The sequence below is a fragment of the Mus caroli genome, chromosome 7 (assembly GCF_900094665.2).
Source record: "Mus caroli chromosome 7, CAROLI_EIJ_v1.1, whole genome shotgun sequence".
Taxonomy (NCBI): Eukaryota; Metazoa; Chordata; class Mammalia; order Rodentia; family Muridae; genus Mus; species Mus caroli.
This window is the reverse complement of record NC_034576.1, coordinates 115,481,520-115,501,403: the sequence shown is the minus strand read 5'-3', so window position 1 is coordinate 115,501,403 and position 19,884 is coordinate 115,481,520. Positions and strand designations below refer to the sequence as shown.

The following is a 19,884-nucleotide window of genomic DNA, read 5'->3' as shown; positions in this document are numbered from 1 at the left end:
GAGTGGTAGTGGGAGAGACTCGGCCAGCCTTCGCTGCCGAGTGGTAGTGGGAGAGACTCGGCCAGCCTTCGCTGCCGAGTGGTAGTGGGAGAGACGCGGCCAGCCTTCGCTGCCGAGTGGTAGTGGGAGAGACTCGGCCAGCCTTCGCTGCCGAGCTCCTGATCCACAGACAGCGCTTCTCATCCTCCTAGAATGCTCTTCTATGTGCTTCCCAGTCCCTGCTCCGAGGATTTGGGCAAGAAGCTAAACTATTTCCGAGCTTCACTGTCTTCATGGGTTCAGTGCATTACTCTCTAGGCCACAGTGCCTGCCCTGGGCCTGTTCCCAGGGGGCTAGAGCCTGTTCCCAGGGGGAAGACTGGTTACTGCTCTTCCAGAGGACCCAAGTTCAGTTCCCAGCATCCATACAGGGCAGCTCACAACTCCCTATAACTTCAGGTCCAGGAGACCTGAACCCCCCTTCTAGCCTTCACAGGGACCAAACCACACACACGTGCAGAGACACACATAGAGAGACAGAGACAGAGCGCAGGCTTATCTTAGAGCAAACTGGATGCATTTTATCACATGTTGACCCCATAGAGGGAGGTCTGGAGGTGTGCCTGGGCTATAAAGGATGCGAATGGACCCTTCCAAATGGGAGCAAGGATACCCAGAAGCTAAGCAACACCTATGTCCCCCAAACCAGGCAACATTCTCACAATGACAAAAATGGGTCCCAGGGCCCCAGGCAGAAGGCAGCAGGAAGCAAAAGGCTTCCTTGACAAGTCTGCAAGTTGAGCCCCAAAGTCATCCTGAGAACCAGAAGGATCTATGAAAGAAAATCTGAAACAAAACCTAACACATCTGGGCTAGTGAACATTTGAGGAGAAAAAGTCCATTTGTTGATGGATCGTTCCTTCCCCAAGGTCTTCTGTGGGCCTCTTTTCTATGTACACGATGAGTACAGATGCCCTTTTACCAGAAGGTAGGGATGGCCAAATAGGAATGGCAACAAACTCCCTTCTTCACCAAGAAAATCAACTGTGTTCAGTAGCTGAGACTTCCAGCCCAACAGGGGATTACAGCATCCCTGAAGGAATGATCTCTAGCTGAAAGTCACAGTAGGTGGTGGGAGGGGATAAGGAAGTTGAGATAGTTAGGAGATTCCTCCTTGGACCTCTTTAAGAGATGAATAACTTAAAACGTTCCTCACCACATCAAATAAGGACGAGACAAGTTTCAAAGGCCTTTTCTCCTTTGGCCAGTAAACAACCATCACTGGTTCTATGGGAGGAAGACTGTTGCATCTCCATAAAGCTAACGGCCCAAGAGTTTTCTAAGAAAAGCAAATCCAAAGAGTAGGACGAAGGGCCAAACCCTGAGATTTGTCAGGAAGGTCTAGAAGATTTCATGAGGACTCTGTGTGCGATCCCTCACCTGGGCCTGCCACCAAGCTTTTCTGGGTCACCTAAAGCTCTTACACAGTGATCCCTGAACACCAGTGACCAGAATTTGAAACAACAGTAAAAATAGTATATTCTCAGTCTGTTTGAAGGCCTGAGCCCGAGCTACCAGGAGAGGAATTGGGGCTAATGAGGAAGTGCAGAGGAGTTCATTAAAAATAGTTCCCTGAAGGTACCAGCCAAAATCCTTGCTGAACCTACTTAGATGCTGAAAATAATGGGAGACAATACACAAACCTGCCTCAGACAAAGCTGCTACAAGCATTAGTCTGGACTCTTACATCAAGGTTGGCTTATCGGTCTTCAAAAAAGCTAGCAACTTATCTAGGGCAGCTCAGAGAGAGTCACTCAGAATGCCAAACTAGCTAGTTTCACCTTATCCTCCACCTGCAGGCCCTGGTCTGACCAGGCTGTTGAAGCACCTGAGAGGTCTTATAATCTCAACACCAGCAGTTCTCAACCTGTGGGTTGGGACCCACTGTGGGGGGGGGGGTGTCATATGACCCTTTCACAGGGGTCACACATCAGATATCCTGCATATCATATGTTTACATCATGATTCACAACAGTAGAAAATTACAGCTATGAAGGCAATGAAAATAAGTATGATTGGAGGGTCACCACAGCATGAGGAACTGTATAAACTTAAATGGTTGCAGCATTAGGAAGGCTGAGGCTCACTGCTCTACACCAAGCCCAGGGGAAATGGGAGGAGCCAGGCCTTGGGATTAAAGTCCTGGATTCCCATGCACTCTGGCCCTCCAGTGCCACTATTAACAGACACTTCTTACCTCCTCTGGGGCCAGTTGCACAGCGTATAATTATTCCTTGAGCCTCTGGTTAGCTTCCTTTCTCTCCCCAAAGCTGCTCTCAGCTAAGGCGAGGTCACTGGCTCATTCTTGTACCTCTGCCACCATATGGAACACTTTAGTCTGCCACAATACAAGAACTCTGTAGATGAATGACAACTTGGGAACTGTCTGGCTTCAGAGACCAGTCAGACACCTTTGAGAGCCACAGGCAAGCTTGCCAGGCTGCCTATGGGCTAAGTCCCAGAGGGAAGGGCAGCCCAGTGTCTTCTTGAAAGTCTGTGGCTACCTCAGTGCCTCCGGTCAGTGCCTCCAAATCTCCTCTGTCCCAACACAGCTCGGCTCACTCACCTGAGCGACAACAAAGAGGGACACTATAGGGAGGTGAGGACCACAGTGAGTTCTCTCGAGAAGCCAGCAGCAGAAAAATCAAACTTGAGCATGAATAGAGAGATCAGGTATAGAAGGAGCCTAGGAGAGCCAGGGGTGCCCAGCCCTTAATGCTGGATAGAGTCAGGGTGCTGCAGTACAAAAGAAAGGATCACACAACATAGTGAGACCTCGTCTCAAAAAAATCATACATACATATATACATACATACATATTGTGATTAAGCCTGGCCAAATCACAGGGGTGTTGCTGGACATCCTTCCTAACGCAGGAGGAACACCTGTCACTGTACGTGTTCCTTATTGCCTTGGTCAGGAAGTAGTCTGGATCAGTCTGGAAGTATTTGAGAGTTCATAGCCCAGGACAGGTGCCAAAATCAATCAATCAATCTGAGTTTAGGCTTTGAATATGAACTTATTTATTTGTAGGGCTAATTTTTTTGCCCCTTTATGATCATGAAACTGATACACACAGGGTTGAGCCAAGGAAACCACACAGTAAGAACACAATAAAATCACCTCTAACCCCATAAGATGAGAAGCACTGTTAATATTCTGCTGCCTTTCTCTCCTTCCCTTAATGAGAATTTAAAAGAAATGGGTGCATACTGTGAAGAAATTTCAGTAACACATTTTCTTGCAGTAAAACCCATCTACAACTGCTTCACACTGTTCCCAGCAAGGTGCTCACCCGTAGTGAATAAATAAATAATAAAACAAATACGAGAATAAAGTTTGAAAAAATAGCAACAAAATTAATTAATCTAAAGAACCCCAATTTCTTTACCAGCAGAAAAAAAATCACCACTAAAACTAGGATGGAAGTTCTCATCACAAAAAAACATGAAGCCCATTTTTATATCTTCTTGTCTAGATCATTTCTTCAAGGCAATAGTTTGAATAAGCCATGTTTTTCAAATCGAAGGAATTTTATAACTGCATCTGATTATTCTGAAGCAGGAAGTCAAGTCTGGGTGGTCTTCAGAACATCAGCAGGCTGGCCAAGTCATTTTTAAAGGCTGGTTCACACCCATGGATTCTATCTTCAGTTATGTTATAGCTGGTCATCCACACAGTGAGACTGTGCCACCCAATTGGGAGATGCTCAAATGGCTGCCTCGATACTTGATGCCTACTGGGTTTTATACATGGGTTCCATTGCTGATCCAGCCAAGAGTCTTGAACCCTTTTTCCTGAAGAGAGGACTGCAGGACGGAGAGCTCCTTTGTATATGCCCTTTTCTACCTCTTGTAATATCCACACTCCATTCAGGAATGGACTCACGCCAGGCACTAGAAGGAGTACTGGATACAACAGTGAACAGACAGATGCTCCACCCGTTACCATGGAGCTGCAAGTGATGAGTGGTCCTCATCCGTTAGCCTCACACTGCTCCAGCAGTAAAGGCCATCAATCACAGCTATCCCTCTTTTATAGATAATATAATATTTACTAGAATGTCCTGCTCAGGTCATAGGTGATTTCTTTCCTTCCTTCCTTTTTTTTTTTTTTTTTTTTTTTTTTTTTTTTTTTAAAGACAGGGTTTCTCTGTGTAGCCCTGGCTGTCCTGGAACTCACTCTGTAGACCAGGCTGGCCTCGAACTCAGAAATCCTGCCTCCTCCTGCCTCCTGCCTCCTGCCTCCTGCCTCCTGCCTCCTGCCTCCTGCCTCCTGCCTCCTGCCTCCTGCCTCCTGCCTCCTGCCTCCTGCCTCCTGCNCCTGCCTCCTGCCTCCTGCCTCCTGCCTCCTGCCTCCTGCCTCCTGCCTCCTGCCTCCTGCCTCCTGCCTCCTGCCTCCTGCCTCCTGCCTCCAGCCTCCGGCCTCTGCCTCAAGTGCTAGTATTAAAGGCATTCACCACCACTGCCTAGCTAGAGAAAGGCTAGTTTCAAACACAGGTCTCTGACTCCTCAGTAAGGGTTCTTCCTACTGTGCCAATCACATTGGTGAGCTCGCTTCCTCTTGCTGACAACTTAAGACTTTTTGGATTAAGAGTCCTTTCTGCTGCCTGGGTACAAGCTGGCTGCTGACTGTGAGCAGTGAAGTGTTCTGATCTCTAGATGGCTCTAGATGTACTTGCCCTGGTTTCAATGGTTGCCACACTTCTGGTTCCTGATTTAGGGATTCCCTCGTTCTCATCCACTCTAGCTCCAGATCAACTAACCACTTTGCCATTGCCACCACAATGGCTGGCTACCATCTTCCCCAGTGTTCCATTTCCTCTCCACCACCGACCTTGCTGGGCACACGGCCTCCCAATTAAAGATATTTCCTAGCCTCCTTTGCAGCTATATGTGTCCACAGCACTAAGATCTGACCTCAGGGGGTAAAGAATTACTGATTCAAGGTCTTCACCATAGAGTGATAGGACCCCTTGTACCCTGGTTCTTCCCACTGAGGAAGGTGAAATGAAGCATTCACCTTCAGTCACCAAGTGGAAGTCACTTGTTGATGACACCAGGCCTAGACCCCCTTTACTCTGGACTGACACATAGAAGTCACCCTCCACCTGGGCTCAGCTACTGTGGGAGTGTGGGATCTGTGGGTCTCCTTAACAGAAGAACTAGCCCAAGTACCTAAATGAAACCAGATCTGCACACCCCCAGTGAAGCTAGTAAACACTTGAAAGGGGCTGTCTAGACCTGTACATGAAAGTGTTCATTCCATGTTATTATCTCATGGAAAAATTGTGAATAAAGGACACCGCCTGGATCTCAAAGGGAAAGTCTATTCAGTCAGAAGAAAACTGAGGAACCCAAAAAAGGAAATGAGCTTCCTTCAGAAATCGTAGGCGATCTCAAGAGAGGTGAGGCCTGCAACCAGTCCCCAGTCTTCTACAGCAGCTCCCTCCACTCCCAGCAAAGGTACTGCAAGCCGAACTGAGGGCCAAGGCTAATGTCTCCATGGAAACAGTTATCACAGGAGCTGTGTTCCTGACCAAGAACTCAATGGTCAACTTTTAGGAGAAATTATATAAACTTCGTGATTTGTCAACTATAAAAGCCTTGTGGGTTTTTTGTTTGTTTTTTTGTTGTTGTTGTTTTTCAGATACGAGGGCTGCTGGTGGCCCAGGAATCTCCTGTAAAGGACATGTGCATCGTGTATATCATCTGGGGGAGATATGTATTGGCTGAATCCAAGACAAGAAGCTGTCGTGTGATCTTTTATTTACTGGCTCAGAAACAGTTCGTAGCACAAAACACATTAAATTAATCATTCCTGCAGGTCCCAAAGGCTTATAGATACAGTATACAGAACACTTAAGAACAGCTTTAGCAAAGCACAGGGAAGGAGAAACCTGGGTAAGCCTGGTTAGAGGTGAAGCTGAAATAGAAACGCAGCGTGGAGGCCTGGCTCTGCCACTGACCAGCTGAGGGGCCCTGGGCAGTGACTCACACCCCCAGACTAGTTAGTTTCCAGTCTGCACATGCAGATTCCTAACACCTGTCTTCCAGGGTCATGACAGACACCAAACAAGGCACTGCCTATAAAAACAGCTTAGTAAACTGATTGGGAATGTGAGACGGCACTTTTAGAAAGGGCTTTTAAGAGAAGATGCTGATGCTCATCCACCCAGAAACCCTAGCAGACCAGATGCTGCCCAGCCACTCCATGAGACCTAGAGAAATCTCTCATCCAATAGCTCCTTATGGACTAGGGAGCATAGCTGGCAAGAGTCGGTCTCTGCTGCATTCTTCACTGACATCCATTTGCTCACCGGCCCCAGAGCAGCCAGCAGGATGTCAGTCATGGGCTCTGAGGAAAAGAGAGCTGCAGTGAGCTGGGGCCACTGCATGGTGATACGGCTGTCCACCAAAAAAAAAAAAAAAAAAAAAAAAAAAAAAAGCTCGCAGGCCCCACGGTGCTGTGAGAAGCCCTCAGACTAAGACAGGAAGCATTCTGTAGTTCTAGAAATAAGAAAAATTGCTGTTTGTTTTTTTTTAAAAGCAGGCTCTTGAGATTGTGGTTTTGGTCCCAGCTTTTCCACATAGCACACATCATCTGAGGTACTCCTTGAGTTTCAGACTCCCTAACAAGAGAATGAGATCTATGTCATCCACCCCGTAAACGGAAAAGGCAAGGCAGCACTTAGCATGATGCTTAGCATACGTCAACAGCCAAAGATTAGGCACTACTCTTAATATATAACAAATATGTATATAATATATGTAATGTATATATAATATATAATGTGTATATAATACACACACACATATATAATGTGTATATATATATATTACTGATAAAGTTAAAAGCTGGAAGATCTCAAGCAAGGTTCTGCTATGCCCCAGCAGCCACAGGCTTTTGTGACTGGCTATTACCTGGACAGTGCTGCTGGCTCATTTATTTATCCCAGGCTAATAGAGGTTCTCCTGGATCTCTGCCTACTGCCTGAGGACAGGCGAACCATGCAAGAGTGCCTGGCCAGCCAGTTGGCTAGATTCTGACACTTGTTTTTCTGGTTTGGAGCTCTTCATCATTATGCTGAGAGATATTCTCAGAGAAGAAGACATTTGCATGACTATCTGTATCTAACTTTTCCATCCACATCTGGTAAGAAGGCTCTCCGTCTCTGGCTACGAAATGAGTAACTGCCTTTAAAGCATGGCTCCAGGGCTGGAGATGGAGGTCAGCTGGCAGAATGCTTGCTCAGCACGCACGAAACCCTGGGTTCAATCCTCAGCACTGCAATAAACAGGGTGCTGGCACAAGCCTGCAGTCTCAGCACTTGGGAGCTGAGAGCAGGAGGATTGGGAGTTCAGGGTCATCCTCGGCTACACAGAAAACTCGAAGCCATCCCATGCACACGAGTCCCTGTCTCAAAACAAAAAATCAACAACAAAAATGTTTCTCGCCAACAAAGTAGTACGAGTCAGCACCCATGTAGTGGACAGCGCCACATCCTCCAGCCGGCTCAAGAGGTGGCCCTGCTCGGCCAGAACACCTGTGCCGGCCAGTACAATCCCACCAGTAAAACTGTACCTTTCCAGCTTCAAGGCCTGCTTCTTCTGCTGTCTCTCTCAAGCATCAGATTCACCCACTCTGTGAAGGGTTGGATGAGAATTATTTTACCAGCCTAACAATCAGACTCAGTCTGAGACATCAGTGATATGCTTAAGGGATGGTGGTAAGTAGCGGGAGCAGCCCAGACTGCGGGTTATTCCATTTCTAATCCAGTGCTCCTTACAAACAAAACACCTTTGTTTTATAACACGTGTCTTTCAACATGGCGCATTGCCTCGGAAGAGCTCATGACTGAGATACCTGGCCGCAGTACACACTTAAAGGCCATGTGCACTGGTAGATGTTTGCAGGATCCAGAACTCCAAAGAACAACTGACAGCAGTCATGCCGACTAACACAACTGTCAATTAACTTGGACTTCTAGCTCCATGTCTCTCTCCATCCGACCCATCCAGTTCCTTCCACTCAGACCTCTGCTGCACTTAGCCCTCTGTCTTAGTCAGGGTTTCTATTTCTGCACAAACATCATGACCAAGAAGCAAGTTGGAGAGGAAAGGGTTTATTCGGCTTACACTTCCACACTGCTGTTCATCACCAAGGAAGTCAGGACTGGAGCTCAAGTAGGTCAGGAAGCAGGAGCTGATGCAGAGGCCATGGAGGGATGTTACTTACTGGCTTGCTCAGCTTGCTTTTTTATAGAACCCAGGACTACCAGCCCAGGGATGGCACCACCCACAAGGGGCCCTCCTTCCTTAATCACTAATTGAGAAAATACCCCACAGCTGGATCTCGTGGAGGCATTTCCCCAACTGAAGCTCCTTTCTCTGTGATAACTCCAGCCTGTGTCAAGTTGACACACAAAACCAGCCAGTACACCCTCTATGCACCAACCTAACCGCAACCTTCACACGGGGCTCACGTGAGCACATAGGAAGTATTACCGCGTCATAACAAAGTAACCTCCAGGGATCTCTGCTGCCCCCACCCGTCTCCACCACTCTGACGGGTGTCTCTTTACCTTTCCTGTTGCTGATTTAAGAGAAAAAAAAAAAAAAAACCCTCAAGGGGCCAATGGGACGGCTCCACGGGAAAAAGCACTTGCTGGCCAATGACAAAAGCCTGAGACCTGTTTAAAGGTGGACGGAGAGAGACCTGATTCCGCAAAGTTGCCCTCTTCCACGTGCACGCCATGGCACGTGCACGCAAGCACACGCACTATGATAACGGTGGTGATGATGCTGTTGAATACCCTGACAAAAGCAATTGAAAAGAGAAAGGGGGTCATTCTGGCTCGAAATTCCAGGGCAGTCCATCTTGGCAGGGAGCTTGAGAGGCGCCTGGTTATATGGCATCCACAGTCAGAAGCAGAGGGAGACGAACCTATCCTCAGCTCCTTTCTCCCTCTTACTCTGTGGGAAACACGTGCCCATAGAATGTACCACCCTCTGTGAGTGGGCCTTCCTCCCGGATGCTGATAACCCCTCACAAGTGTGCCTGTCTCCTAGAAGATTTTAGATCCTCTCCAGCTGACAATCCACATTAACTACCACACTAGGTGTTTCTAGTTTCGTCCTGTTGCTATGATAAACCCCTCGGGCCAAAAGCAACCAAGGAAGGAAAGGGTTTATTTTACCTAACATTTCCAGCTCATAATCCGTCACTGAACGAAGTCAGGGCAGGAGCCTGCAGGCAGAAGCCATGGATCAATGTGGGCTGGGTCATGCTTCAGGCAGAAGCCATGCATCAGTGTGTGCTGGGTCATGCTTCAGCTTCATTATGTGAAGGGATGGTTCCCCAGGATCAGTCAATGCAGACAACCCCTCACAGACACAGCCATAAGCCAATGTGACCTCAGCAATCCATCAACAGAGACTCTAGCTGGATCTAAATGGCCACTAGGTAAACTTTGACTAGTCATTGACGTCCCTTTTTCCCATCACAATGTGGGTTAAACACAGCCACTTCAGAACCTTCCATTCTAGGTTAGCCCATCTCAGAATGTGATCTCGTCACTCCCACCTCTGGCCTCTGTTTTATCTGTACTCTTATCCGTCCACCTCTGAAAGACAAGTCCCACCCTCCTCTGTAAGTCTAAATCCTAGATAAGGAGCTGGCGTCTGAACTAGGGACCTTATACTTGCTCACTGTACACTTAACAAATGAGCCATTTCCCCAGCCCAGGGAATGCTTGTTTAGGAAATAAAACTACAGGCTTTTTCCTGGGTCACAAAACCGAATCAGCTCTGCCCTGGTTCTAGGATGGGTTTTGGCATAGAACCTTTAAGACATCTGTTGACTAAATAATAAATGTGTCATTGTGCCCAAATAAATATGCAGTAAGTTTCCTTTCAGTTGATGCGGCTCAGCCACTGCTAAGCTGTGCTCTGGAGCCAAGTAAAGACAACGCAAAGACGAAACTCAGCTACAGAGTTAACTCTTCCTCGGTAAAAGGCTCGGATCGCTGCCAACATACAGAACAGGGGACACACAGATGCCCAAAGGAAATGGCAGCCTAGACTTCTTCCAAACACACACAAGAGCAAATCTTGCATGTGTCCTGTAAGAGGGCAGGGACATTTGGGGCTTTCACAAAGCTCAATTCACCCGCTGAATAAATAACAGGTATTTATTGGGCAGTTGTTCTGTACAGACACTAAGTCTGTTGTTGGGTGTGCGACAAAGCAGGAAATAGCAGGTGACATTCCTGCACCCAAGGAAGATGAGGGCATCAGGCAACCCCCAGCTCCACAGTGAAGTTCCCAGCACAGTGTCTCCTTGCACAAACTCCTTCTAAGCCTTCAAATGAGAGGTAGAAATAAACGTACTGCTCATAACTGACTAGACAGGGGCAGCGCTAAAAGTGCCCTGTCACTCCAGGGCGGCAGTCCTTCACTCCAGAAGGCACTGAGGACAGACAGTACAACGTGCTCACATTGGTCATTTTTCTCAACGTTGCCAGCTGATCTCAGCCACTAACGTCACTTAAATATCAAATGTCTCAAATGGCACAGTGACCCAAGATGCCAAAAACAGGATTCAGAAGTGGGAAGGGAGGGGCGGAGCTTGGTGAAAGAGAGGCTTTTTCCCCACCCCAGAGGTAAGACTCCTTCCTCCTCTGAAGCAGAACTCGATTGCTTCCATCATCTCCAGCCTTGGGCTCCTTTTCCCTCCAGCAGGATACTGAAAATAGATTTGCATTTAACATTTAAAGCTGTTTTGGATCCCACACTCTTTCAGCTCTGTTCTCTGTTGCAAACTCATCCCAGTCCCAGGGTTCTCGAAAGTGTATTTCACAAGCAAACAAACCAGTCACCGTGTTTATCCCTAGGAGTCCAAAGAAAAGGTGATTTACATAATGATATGGGAGATTAGATGACCAAGAACACACAAGTTCTTATCTGGACCAAGAAGTTCTACGGAAAAAAATTCTTCCAACTCATCTAGAAAGACAGATACATCAGGGGTGGGGGGTGGAAGCAAAGGTACTAAGCACTAACCAAGGGAGCTTCCAAGTCCCCTAGACCCCTCCCCCCCCGCCATGTACTGAAAGAATCTGGAGGAGCCATTGCCCAGCAGGGTTCACACGATGAAGGCCATGTGTCGTTTTCCCATTACTCTTGGAAAACACAGGATTTTATAATTAAGAAGACGCTGAGAAGTCAAAGTTCCAAGAGGAATACTCATTCTTAAGAGGCTCAGCCCATCACCACACTGGCTCACAAACCCCTTCTCTCTGAGCTCTACTGTCTCATTTATAAAACGACACACCAACTCTTAAGGGCACAAAGGTTAGGAGAAAAAAATTCCTTCCATAAAGATTTCTGAAAGGCTGGAGAAATAGTAGAAGTGACTAAGATAAACAGCTAAAGCCAGCAGTAAATAGCTGTAATGCAGTACAGACAAGGGCCCCCGTGAGCGGCAGCTTAATTAATGCTAACAGTGCTTTAGAAAAAAGAGATACGGTTTGGGCTACAGCTGTCCCTAAGTGGCTTTCCTGAGCTTGCTGAAGAAGCAAACCATTAGTTTGGTTGGGTTTTTTGTTTGTTTGTTTTGTTTTACTATAGGCAAATTTATATCAAGCTTCCATCAACTGCATTACAAATAAACTTTAAAAAACAACAACTGCTTTTAAGATGAGCGTGCATGTCAAACAGTGTACAGAAGTCTGCAGTAAATGTAACTAAAATGGTTAGTGGCTGGTGACACCCATCAGTTCATTTATGAGGGGACCTTTCAAACCCTTAATTTGTTTGCATGTGACACAGAGTATAACAATGCCTTGGGTTTCACAAACCGCCTTCTAAGCAGGGAACAGTAAACCGCTAGTTACATGGCACACAACTAAGAGTGAATGTTTTAAATCATATTTGCAGACCTTTGACTCTGAGCTCAAGGTTCCCCAGAGGAGAAAGAAGAGCGCTGGTGCCTGGCCACAGAGACTCATAGCCTCACCCCAGCTTTTACTTTCCTTAGCAATCAAGCTGCTTCCAACATCATCACCTTCGAACCAGCCTAATCCTCTGGCTAACCAAGTGTTCCTGGATCTTTAGGAAGCTGGGCTCCAGTCACCTTCTCAGTGGGGTCTTCCCTGAGCACCAGCTAAGTCATCTTCCCTGACAGTATTCTCAGTCGGATCCCTGTTGTCTAACTCGCTCCATATGTTCCTTCTTACATCTCATTGTTTACTGCCCTCCCCAGTGAGGCCCATTCTGGTCACTTCTGAGGTCAAAACTGTGCTATCTATGCACTTGGGAGCCTCCAGGAAATCCCACTGAATGAATGGATGACTGGAGACAGAGCAGGAAGTGAGGGGAAGACAGATCATCAAACGATTGAAAACTGAAGGAACTGACCATTCTGATTAGGCAGGAGATGGCAACCTGCCCATTGTGAAATATCATCGCTTTGGAATACATGACTGGCAAGCAAAAGGAAGGAGTGGGGAGAGGGGGTGGAGGAGGTTTTACTAAGACAGAAGAAAGGAGGGAGAGAGAAAGGTCTCTCTGGTCAAGAGATCATGAGCTAGGGCATTCCACAGAAGCAGCATGGGAGCTTAGGCACAGGGCTGAGTCATATGAATTGGAGACAGGGGCAGGGATGGCCTAGAGGGGCAGATGCAGCCTGGAGAGGCCCAGAAGACTGGGCACAGAGCATTTGTTCTTAGAAGGCTCTTTCTGGCCATCTGTAGGAAGAAAACCCAAAGCAGCGGAGAGTGGAGCAGAAAGGTGGACAGAGGTGATGTTGATGGTCCAAGTGTGAAGAAGTAAGACATGAGGGAGAAAAAAGTCACCAAGACATCACTGTATCTCCTCTCCCCAAAAGCAACGTCCCACCCACCTCTCATCAGCACCCCAGGGCAGAGCCAGCCCATTCCCGCTCGGCCTGCTCCAGAATCCCAACAAGGAGGGCAGAGCTCAAAAGGACTTGCTGAGGGCCCAGTGTCACTTTTCCCACTTGTCAATCTGAGGCTAATTCTGTTCCATAGAGCTGGTGGTTATTACCTTCGGTGGGGTGTATATTTGAACATTATATAACTCGTTTTTATGTAACAGGTTCTCCACATAAAACAATGTTCCCTTTGCTATCTAAATGTATTCAGAGGAAACAGTTACTGGCATTAAAAACATGTATATCTCCCCCAAGGCTGAGGTAGGAAGTGGCTTGGCAGTGGGGTTGAGAGTAGTGGGGGATGGGTTGGGGGAGGGGTCTTTGGGATAAGGATGACAAAGCCGAGAGACTTCTGAAGTCTCCTCCCTGGGCAGAACTCCTAGTGTCTATGATGGGACCAGTGTCAATGAGTTTCTTCAGGAAGTTCATCTTATATGGGGGATCCTGTGGAGGAGGAGACTTGAGGGGTTTGCATCAGAGCGATACCTCAGAAAGGTGAGAGAAAGCAAGACATAGCAAATACACATCACAGGATACAGGAGGATGCTCAAAAGCCTTTATAACTGCTGCTAGGGTAACAACCAAATGTGTGGTCCTCTTGTACCATAGCAAGGTTACTAGCCCTTCTAGAACAGTGCATACCATGCTTTGCCAACTGAGACTGGTTTCCAATCTCTACAAGCCCATAGGGTTCCTAAGATGATGTTGGGCACATGGTATCTACCACCCTGACCCTCCCAGCAGGCTCTGGAGTCCACCAGATAAATAAATCCCTTAGCAGTTGGGTCATCTTGGGCTTGCAAAGCCCTCCTCATCTGTATGATATGAACAGTGGTGCTGACCTCACAAGATAATGTTGAAGAGTACATAAAATTAACAAGTCTAAGGCAAGCAACATATCTACCAGCACACAAAAAATGCCCCCAAAATGCTAGCTACAATTGCCATAATTATTTATTACTCCTTTTCATTTGAAGCAAATCACACTCAAAGATGCTCACTAATTCGTCCTGGTCGCACAATTGGAGTAGTAGTGAAGCACAATTGGAGCAGTAGTGAAAGGGATAAATACAGATAAACGTTTTCCTCAGTCTACGTCCAAAACAATATTAACCAGAATATTAAATTAAAGACCCATCTCTACTCAGGGTGCACACATAGGAGTTTACAGAATTTAAAAAGACACCATGTTCCCAAACAACAGTCATTTGCCTTTATGCTCCTGCACTCATTCAGCACTGAGCATTCCCCTGAAGCAAGGACTGGGGACACGTCATCTCCCTATCCCCAGGTCACACTCTCCTTCCATGAGACCTCATTACTCAAGGCCGTGTACACCCATGACCCTACTATACCCCTCACCTTTATCCCCAGGGGCTCTCTGCCATGTGTATCCCCACTCCTCCAGTCTCCAACTGGGATGGGCACCAGACAATACGTCCCAGGCCTCCTGTGCTTATTATTTGGGAGGAATCAAAATGAATGATACCCAAAGTGCTCATTCTGGACAAATAGGCCATGGTCTTGGGAACAGCCAAACATGCTATAGAATACAGCAGAACCTACAGGGATTACAGAATGATCAAGAGCTGGGGACACTACTGCCAGGTGTCAAGACAAAGATTGTTCCCAAAGGTCTCAGTGCCAGAGTTTGAACAGAAAAGTGGGTGTGTGAGGACCCAGAGGTAGGGAGGATCAGGCTAGGGCTGGTGCATGGGAAGGGTTACCCTTTAGCTTGGCTGGACAGTCCTGTGCACACAGCAACTTCGGGCCAGCATGTGGGCTGGATGTAGAGAATCCCCCACAACACATAGAGGAACAGAGCAATGAGGAGTAACACCACCGAGCCACTGCAAAATGTGGGGTGAAGACCTTAACATACATATGCAGTATCTTAACTCATTTGGTCCACACTGCAGCTCTAGGTACCAGAGGTAGATCCCATCAGGAGGATGCCAAGATTTAGAGAAAAAGCAAGTTGGCCATTAGTGATGAAGGATGCAAGCAAAAGCTGGGCTATGGAAGTATTGGGGCTCTAAACCCCCTAACAAAACTGCCTGGTTGAACAGCTGGGAGAGAGCATGAAGAGCTCTAAGCCCCAGGGTGGTGTGCTGATTCTGGGGAAGAGTGCTTGAAGATAGGCTGCAAGCCTGTAACCCCACAGGACACTACAGGAACCTGCCATAGCTAAAGCAGGAGGGAGTGGGGCATGGCCAGAGATGGAACTGTGGAGGTGGGGATTGGGGGTGAGAAGGCAGCATGAGCAGAAGGTAGATGCTGACCTTCAGCAGGAACAGGAAGAGAATCAAGAAAGCAACATGACCTAATGGTACAAGGAAGAGGTGACTTCCAGAGAGTGAAAGACAAAGAAGAGCAAGCTGCAAAGGGACCGACCAAAACAACCTGGAATTCAAGACTTAGAAAGTTTTTACAAGTCTGAAGAAATATACAGAAGGAAAGTAGGGAGAAAATCCTCAGCAGGAGAATGTTCAGCTCTAGAACAGTCTGGCATCCAGCAAGGAGATATCCAGACTCAGGGGCACCTAGTATGGGAAATGCCTGGTGTACAATAGACCTGTTTCTTCCTATTCCCAAATCAAGACAAAGGTTCCACTGAGACTGGTGGGGTTTCTGAGGGCAGAGAGCACAAAAGGTGTTCTAGCGACAGGAGCCTGGCAGAGGTGGGAGGGAGTGGCATCTGGCACTGAGGAGAGGCTTCCTGTGTGCTAGGCATTTGACATGCATCATGTCCTGTCATCCTCCAAGAGACAGGCACTGTCACCGGCACCCAAGGAGCAGCAGGGAGGTCTGAGAAGCAGGGCACATGTCCAAAGCCACAGGGCTCCAACCCAAGTCCAGCTCCTTCTTCCACCAGAACCCAGGGGTTCCTGCCTATTCGAGAGTAGTGGGAAAAGCAGTGTTTTCTCCCACCTGAGAAAAGGGGAAGGCACAGAGGGGAGACTGGACAGGGTGCTCTGAATGGGGAAAAAAATGCCAAGGAGCGAAAGTCATAGAAGGTGGATGGAGGGGAGGAGAAAGGTTTAGGGTCCATCTGCCTGTGTCCCGTGATGAAGGGACAACAGAGAAGACTGACAGAAAAGAGCATGCTTGTGTCCCTGAGCTCCCCGTTTAACCTCGAAAGTCTAGAAAGGGTTTTGTCTTTTCTATTTTCCCTGCAAACATCTATATCAGTTAGCATCACACCGAAGCCACCATCTGAAACTGCCATGCTGTCAGGGACAGGAGCTCTTTCATCTTCACATTCTCCTACCACAGTGGGGCGATGATGGAATCATAGAAAGAAAGAAAGCTCAGAGACAGAAAGCAGACTGTGCACTGCACACAGATAAAATCATTCATTTTTGCATGCTCATATGCAGAGCTATTAATGTGGCCAGGTCTTTCCGTGGCACTTATGCATACATGAATCCCAGTGAGACTGGGGACATGAAGGGATAAATCTGAAAACACGGCCACTTCCTTTTCCTGTCCCGTGGCATGTAAACCTCTTCTACAAATAGCAGTGATACGAGTGAATCGTCATCAATTATAAATCATTTGAAATGGATCTCTTTAAACACCATCTGTTGATCTACTTAACTGTCCCATGAAAAAAGGACTTTCGCTCAATTGTTCTGACAGCTCCAGGAGGTAGAAGCCTACCCTGATTCAAATTTATTCAATACTGAGAGGCATATAGAACCTAAGAGTGGTAGAAATCTTTGACATCCCTTAGATCAACTGTCTGACTTTCCATCAGAGGTGAACATAACACAGAAAGGTGTAGTAACTTGCTCCTAGTAGCAAAGCCACCGGGTTCCAGTCAGGGCTAGAACCTATTTTCATGCCTCCTAACTCCCAGGTTACCACTCTTCCACGCCTTATCAGAGCCTCTCCCATTTTAAGCAGCAGAGATTGGAACAAAGTACAAATTTAACTGCTGTTTTAACATCGTCATTATTCACTGGCAACAGCTAAGATAGAACCAAAGTGCTGCTACAGATCCAGCTTCCGCTGATACACCCAATTTCAAATCTGCCTAGAAAATTTCTAACCCTTCTAAATATGTTCAACAACCCATTTTTAAAGACTTAGCAATAATATAAACCCAGCAACAAAGAATAAACTTAAGGATTACATTTTGTATTTAAAAAAAAATATATATATATATATTTTGGAACTTCACTGGTACGGGAATCAAATTTAACAGCAGCGATCCGACCCCCCCCCCCACTTTCTTGCAAGCACAGGGAGCCTGAGATTATTCAAAACTGCTCAAGAGCAGCAATGATTATTTTAAGCTCATGATTCAACTAGTACATTAATTAGAAAATCCACCAACCCAAATTGACAGATCCTGGTATCAATGGGAACTTAAGAATAAAAATAATAGTTGTTAAGTAAAAATAGATTGAAAGAGGGCACAGCAGCAAATGTGAAAAGGAAAAATGACAAGCAAGAGCAGTAGGAAAAAAAGCATTTAATGATCAGTTTTCCTGGACATAAAAACAAAACCCACAACGAAGATCTTGGCAATACTGGTACTGTCAAAAAGTAATTGGTCGTGATTACAGTCTCTGATTTTTGGAAGTTAGGTGAGAAAACTTGATTAATGATTTCTTGCTTTAAAAGTAGCAACTTAAGACAGGAGAGGAGCCAGATCTCAAGGGGTCCGAAGGCCAAAACTAGGCTGTGTAGGGAGAAGGTGCACCCCGAACAGGTAAGGGGCGATCATGTCAGCTTGGCCAGTGCAACTCTGACAACAGACACACACACCGGTGTCCAACGTACTCATTTCCCCAGCGCCGAACACAACCCGCTACGCGACCCCGGGGATGGCTTCCATGTGCGCCCTGCATAAAATTCTATCTTTGATTTCTCCCTGCTAACCCGAGCACCCCAAGCTATCTACACTGGAGTCATCTCCAGTGGAAATCTTCCTCTTCCCCGATTATCTGTCAAACCCGCATCTGAGTGAAGCCTCCGCTGCGCACTCCTTGGGTCTCTAACGCCCACCGGGCGCAGGGCACAGTCCCCACGCCATCGGGTACCTACTCCCAGACCCAACAGGGAAGACACATCCTCCAGGACCACCCAGATACCGGACAGCGCAGGCCCGACGGCTGTCCGTGGGCCTGATCCAAGCCAGCCAGGGGATTCCCGGGGTCCGCGCCAGCCCCAAGACAGGCCATAGGGACGTACCAGTACGGACTCCCCGACTTGACGGAGACGCCCTCCCCGCCCCCACCCGGCTCCCGAGGGGGAAGTGTAGAAGGGTTGACCAGGCAAGCGCCGCATAGCATCGTTCTGCCCGCGTCCCGGCCATCTCCACGGGGATCCAGAAGCTCCCGGGGATGTATCCCGGAGCTCTTCCCAGGTTCGGGTCATTGCTGCCACCCGGTACTGCTGTCTCTTTAAGAGGCCGCCGGCCGCCCCCTCCCGAGCCAGGTGGTGATGCCCGCGCGGGGAAGGTGGGCGCACCCGCTGACAGCGTCCCAGGGTCCCCCCAGTCCTCCCCCGCCCGCTGTGCAGCCCAGGCGGGGAAGATGGGGGTGCGCGGGAGCGGCGCCTTTAAGGGGCGCAGCCTCCCCGAGGCTAGGTGGGGGCTGGGAGCCGCACGGGCCCTTTAAGGCCGGCAGCGGGCACGTCGGGCAGGGCTCCCGGCGGCCCGGCTGCGCCGCGGGCGGGGGCGGGGGCGGGGGCGGTGCGCCCGCCCGGGAACTCGCGACCCCCGACGGGACGCCCCGAGACGGCTGCTGCCCGCAGCCATGCCGACACTCACCGTGGCTCTCGCTGCGAGCGCCCGCGCCCGCACCCGCACTCGGATCCCGCGGCGGCGGCGGCGGCAAGTCCGGCGCGGGTAAACAGGCACCTCCGTCCCTGACCTACTTTCTGCCTTCCCTAAATGTCGCACCACTAACCTACTTTCCGACCAATCCGCTCCCCGCCGGCCCAGGCCCGGCCCCCCGCCCACCAATCGCTGTGCCCAACCCCCCTTCCCCGCCCACCAATGGAGGAGCCGCGCAGCCCGGATACCTGCCTCTTCCCGCTAGCCAATCAGAGAGCGCGAACGGAGTTGTCTTGGCGGACAACCCAAACCAATTCGCGTTCTGCTCCGCGTTAGGCTAGCCAATCGAATGACCGATAGGAAAGCCTCTGACCAATGGCAAGACGGCAGGGCTGGTTTACCTGCTACTTTCCCTTCACCAATCATTTGGCGCACAGAAGCACACGCCCCGAGGAGTGGACCAATTGGCACGCTCTGTGGATTTCTTGCCCCAGCCCTCGGTTTTCCTCCTCAAGTCTAAAGCTCGCTGAGGCCACTGCGGTGCGGACTCTGCGAACTCGCCGTCGTCCCCTGTTCCTCAGCCGCGTCCCTGGCTAGTGCCTGCCTCTCAGCTCTCCCTTCTCCTCCGTCCCCTTCCTGGCTCGTAGAACACTGAGAAAACGCTGCATCTCTTCGCCCATCCCTCTCCAGCTCCATCTAGGAAACCACATTTTAGGAACTCAGAGTGACAGAACCTTCCTGAAACCCCTGGCTTGTCCTAGTCGGAACCACAGCGCTAATACCTAGCGTATTTAGAAGACTTTTCCTTCCGACGACTAACCGGATCGCGCGTTCTTTTTGTTTTTCTTGACCTCCAAGCGTCCGGTGGAACTGTCATTCCCGATCGAAAGAGAAGTCTCCCGGGGGTGGTGGCGTAGTTTGTAATTCCAACCCTCAAGAAACTGAGGCAGGGGGATAATCGCGAGTACTGAGCTAGCTGGGGCCACAGGGTGAGACCTGAGCAAGATTCTATTATATGTTATGGACATGGCCCTAGCAAATGTACTTTGCAAAAGTATCAAAGGAGCGGGGGAAAAAAGAAAAGTTGCAAAGTTGTTTGTTTGG

At 48.5% G+C, this 19,884-nt stretch overlaps 1 protein-coding gene across 5 annotated transcripts in view; it reads right to left on the bottom strand.

Moving 5' to 3' along the window:
• The window catches only part of Arntl (aryl hydrocarbon receptor nuclear translocator like), a 102,623-nt gene extending 83,667 nt beyond the window's left edge, over positions 1–18,956 (bottom strand). For 2 of the 5 annotated variants that reach the window (XM_021166154.1, XM_021166155.2), the window contains exon 1: positions 18,775–18,956. The gene's annotated coding sequence lies outside the window, so the exon portion shown is untranslated. The remainder of the gene's footprint in view (positions 1–18,774) is intronic. The other 3 variants (XM_029479643.1, XM_029479644.1, XM_029479645.1) reach the window with 2 other exon arrangements.
• Between the last annotated feature and the right edge of the window lie 928 nt (positions 18,957–19,884).